At 41.7% G+C, this 4,631-nt stretch overlaps 1 pseudogene; it reads right to left on the bottom strand.

Moving 5' to 3' along the window:
• Positions 1–2,088: 2,088 nt before the first annotated feature.
• On the bottom strand, positions 2,089–3,035 carry LOC105742144 (annotated as a pseudogene).
• Positions 3,036–4,631: the final 1,596 nt, after the last annotated feature.

Raw genomic sequence — 4,631 nt, 5'->3', positions numbered from 1 at the left:
ATTATGCCCAAGTGAGATTTTTGCTTATATTATTGCATATTTCAGTCTTAAAATAGACATCTGACTCTTCTTTTACATCTCATTCATTTATTAATTTAGCTGAGGCCACGTAGAATGTTTTCTTTTTTACTTCTTGGAGTAGTTTTTTTTTTTTTTAAATACAATTTCTTTAAAGTCCTTGTCAGATAACTGTCATACCTGTATCATCTTAGTGCTAATATCCATTGCCTGTCTTTGCGCCCATTGGGTGAGATTTTCCTGGGCATTAGGCCAAATGTCCTCAGTCACATCATGGACATTTAGAACACTACATCATGAGATACAGGTTCTTGGCTTCATGTTGTAGAGCATGCTTATTTGTTTGCTTTCTTATTTTTCAGAAGTTGGTATTTAGGTGAAGCACGAGGTTCTTATATGCTTAAATGCTCTCACTTAGGCTGGAGCAGTCTTTGGAGGAAGCTGAAGTGCAGAAATCCTTGGGTGATAAAGACACAGTTGTTCTTGCCAATGTCATCCAAGGGACAAACAGCTTGCCTGCCATAAAATCTCGTTAGTCCTGCCAGGTGATGAAGAACTGTAAAGATTTGTGGCCCTGCTCTGATCAAGGCCATTATCTCAAGACGGCCTCAGCAATGTGTTACGAGTCTTGCCGAAGATTTCAATTTACCTGTTAGTAAGTTTCCTTCTTTCCTTCTACTGCCCAAAACATTCAGCTTCTTTTATGGCTTTTGGATTCATTTTCAGAGGCCTGAACTATCATCACCCTCTCTCCAAAAAAAGGGTTGTCATTTGGCTGTTGTCTCCTCAACACTCACTGTGGTTTTTTTTTTTGCGGAACCGGGGATTGAACTCAGACCCTTGTGCTTGCCAGGGAAGCGCTTATTCCACTGAGCCATCTCCCTGGCCCAACACTCACTGTCTTACAGGAGGTTTCAGTCTGTGCAGTGACGTGTTGGTAGGATGGGTGTGCAAGCTGACTGCTGAGAACAGAAAAAGTCAGTCTCTGAAAAAGGCATCAGAGATAATAGGTGTGAGCCTATTGAGATTATAGGTGTGAGCCATTATGCCCAAGTGAGATTTTTGCTTATATTATTGCATGTTTCAGTCTTAACATAGACATCTGACTCTTCTTTTACATCTCATTCATTGTCCTTATTACATATTTGATAATAGAAGCATTAATTCTTTCAAGAACTGTTGACTGGCTTCTCTGAATGAGTGGCTGGTGTTGGAAGCTGTAAAAGATGCAGGCAGAGAATGCATTCTGTTCTCTTCAAGCCTGCGCCCTGCCAGTGAAGAGCCGGTACACAGGAGGTGGTGTCCCCGTGTCCCCTCAGTTACAGTCTGCACTTGTCTGCTGCCTTGCTTTCTGCGTTCAGTTGGTTGCCAAGTCCCTGTGATCCAAAATAATTTTCAAATTCACTTTGCTTCCCTCATCCCCCATGCTAGTCTCCACCAGGCTATTGTTTTTATTTATTTAATGGAGCAAAATTGTGTTTATTAGGAAAGCACCAACACCACATTCTTCGAAATTACTGGAATTTTATTTGCCTCAGGCTTATGACTTGCAACCAAAGACACTGTGCAAAGAAAGCAAAGATTAAGTACATTTTAGGGAGACGGAGACAATACACATTGGTGACACAGGAAATCAGGTAGACAAAAGAAGCCATCCAGTACACTATATAGATCACAATATTCAATAGCGTTTTCAACAGAATTTTTTTAAAACCAAGAGCAAACAAAATTAAGCAATGTTTACAGTAAACATAAATCTTATACAATTTAAAAAGCATTTTTCAGATCATAGAGCATAAAGTGGAAAAATGTATATGTAGGTGAAATCTAACTACTGTACATTTATCACCTATTAAAGTCGCTTATATCTACCACAGTGTAAAAAAAAAAAATACTGAACAAATAAAAATCGTGAAAATTGCCTGATGAAAAATAAAATGACCAGTGGCTTTTAATGGCTTCTCCCGATTACCAGTGCTACAAAAGACAAAAATCTCATCCAAACAGGTGATAAAGCCAGGCACAACCCTTACCAAATTAGACCCACCTATAGAAATATACTATCCGCCCACATTTTCCATCAAAAGCTTTTGTTTGTTTTAATCTTTGAATCTTTGAGGCCCATTTGGTCACAGTATGTTACAAACTTTGTGTTTTTTACACCATGATATCATATGTTTGTCTGGCACTATTCTAAAGCTAGTTTATAAGATGAGGAGGAGGACAGAGAAAGAGCCCAGTGCCCACAGGACACGTGAAGCCACTGGGTAGAAATGGGAGAGGGGAAGAAAAATACTCAGTTCCACGGGGATCCCTCATCATCAGTCCCGTTTGCTTCTGACTGGTCCTTTTCATCCTGCTCTTCGTCGCTGTCAAAGTCGCTCACCGCTGGCTTTGCTTTCCCTCGATTTGGCCTTTTCTTGCCTTTTCCTTTGTCCCGGCCTTTCTCATCTCTCTTATTGAGCTTGATTTTCACCTTAGCAGATTTTGCCTCAGACTCAGACTCTTCTTCCTCGTCCTCTTCCTCATTGATTTCCTCCTCACTTTCTTCCTCTTTGGCGTTTTCTGCCGCGCACTCTTAAACACTGACTGTAAGACGATGGAGTCTTCGTAGATCTGGGATCCCTCCAAGTTGGACATCTGAGCATTGTGACACAGAAGCATGACATCTTTCTCCAGGTCACCCAGGCTCCGATACTTGTGATTACGGATTCTTTCCTTTATTTTTTTGAAATCCACTGGCCTCCTAATTAATTCATAGTATCCTGGTAACTCTTTCCTGGACGGTAACTGAATGAAGACCTCACTGAGCTGCCCCCTGAACTATCTTTGTAGTTGATCGCAGTATCAGTGATGGTGTTCATCTGTTTCGTCAGTTTGGGGGGATTTGGTGACAGCTTCTCAGCTGGAGGGCGGCCTCGCCTCTTAGCTTTTTCTACATCTTCCTTCACAGGATCTTTGTCCACATTTCTTTGCCTTTTTCTCTTCTTAAGCCATACTTCCTCTTCCATTTCTTCCAAATTGTCGTATTCAATGGCCCCATAGTTTGCCTCTAACATAGTTCACGAACAACAGGCCTCCTGGCTGGACCCAGGCTATTATTTTTAAAAATTGCCTTGACTTCATTTATCTCCTCCTAACCAATCTCTAATCAGGTAACGTGTCTGATCATGTCTGACCCCTACCTGAAATTCCTTCATTATGTTAAGAATGGGCTTGAACTAGTGTGTGTGTGTGTGTGTGTGTGTGTGCGTGCGCGCGCGCGCATGCGTGTGTGCGTGCCCCCCGTTACTGAGTATTGGACCCACGGGCATTGGAACACTGAACTACCTTTCTAGTCCCTTTTTATTTTTAGACAGGGTTTTGATAAATTGCCCAAGCAGGACTGGAACTTGCAGTCCTCCTGCCTCAGCCTCCCAGAGAGCTGAGATTACATTTATCACCAGCGCTGGCTGAACTTGAACTCATTAGCACATTATTTTGGTTCCACTTCCTCTTTCATGGTTTTCTTCCACTGAACCTATGTTGTTGCTCTCTGTTTTTGTTTTTTGGTACTTGGAATCAAACTCAGGGCCTTGTAGTTGCAAGGCAGGTGCTGTGCTGCTAAGCTATGTCCCCAGGTCCTAATATTGCTCTCTGAAAAGACCATATATTTTGTTCTTGCTATTCTTTTGTTTATAATTCTACCCCCCCCACACACACCTTTTTTTCCACCAACAAAACCATGACTTTCAATACCAAGGTCAAATACTACCTCTTCACTATAGCCACTTAGTAGTTATAGCTCCCATTTTTACACTGCAGAATTTTGTTTAGGTCCATTCATTTATTCAATCTGTTCATTAAATAAGTAATGTTAAATAATACATTATTACTGGGCAATAGATCAGTGGCTGAGAATGCAAGAGTAAGAATTACTCTTGTCTCCAAGGGCCTTAGCCCAGTGAAGAAAATAGTTGAACACAAACATATGCAATGAGAGACAATAATGTTTTTAGCAGATGTGCATGTAAAGTGCTTGCGCTCTTTCTCTTAGTCTCTCTCTCCCCCTAAAGCTGCCTGGCTATAGTATCCTAAGAGAGCTTCCAGCAGAAGGAGCATTTGAGCTGGGGCTTGATGGCTGGCTAAGTTCTCCTGATGGGCAAGAGGAGGCAGAGAGATTCAGGTGGCGGGAAGGCCACACAGACAGGTCCTGAGCAAGGCGCTCACGCTGACAGAGTGCAAGCTGGGAAGGTTTTAGTTCACTGAGACTACTGATGAGATAGAGCAAAGAAAGTCATAGATACCAAAGCAGAGGCTTCGTGGCTCTTTCTGGAGACGATGAACCTGGGGTGGGAGGCTGGAGGACGTGTCTGATTAGATTATAGGAACAAAGTGTTTCAGGAAGATGTATGCTTTTGAAAATGCAAATAAGTGCACTTTTAACCTATAGGGTACTTTTATCCCCCCAAATGACAGTGGACTTACTGAAAGAGTGAGACACCAATTTCGAAGTGTTTCTATTGGAACACAATAATTTTGTGTTCCAACAATATGTTCAAAAACCTCCACTGGGGGCCTGAAACTGCAGATAGAATTGTGTTACTGTGTATACTATGTTTTTTCATATACAT

Source organism: Octodon degus, unplaced genomic scaffold, assembly GCF_000260255.1.
Source record: "Octodon degus isolate 3935 unplaced genomic scaffold, OctDeg1.0 scaffold00038, whole genome shotgun sequence".
NCBI classification, from domain to species: Eukaryota; Metazoa; Chordata; class Mammalia; order Rodentia; family Octodontidae; genus Octodon; species Octodon degus.
Note: the sequence above shows the minus strand (reverse complement) of the source record. Positions and strands in the feature narration are given on the sequence as shown.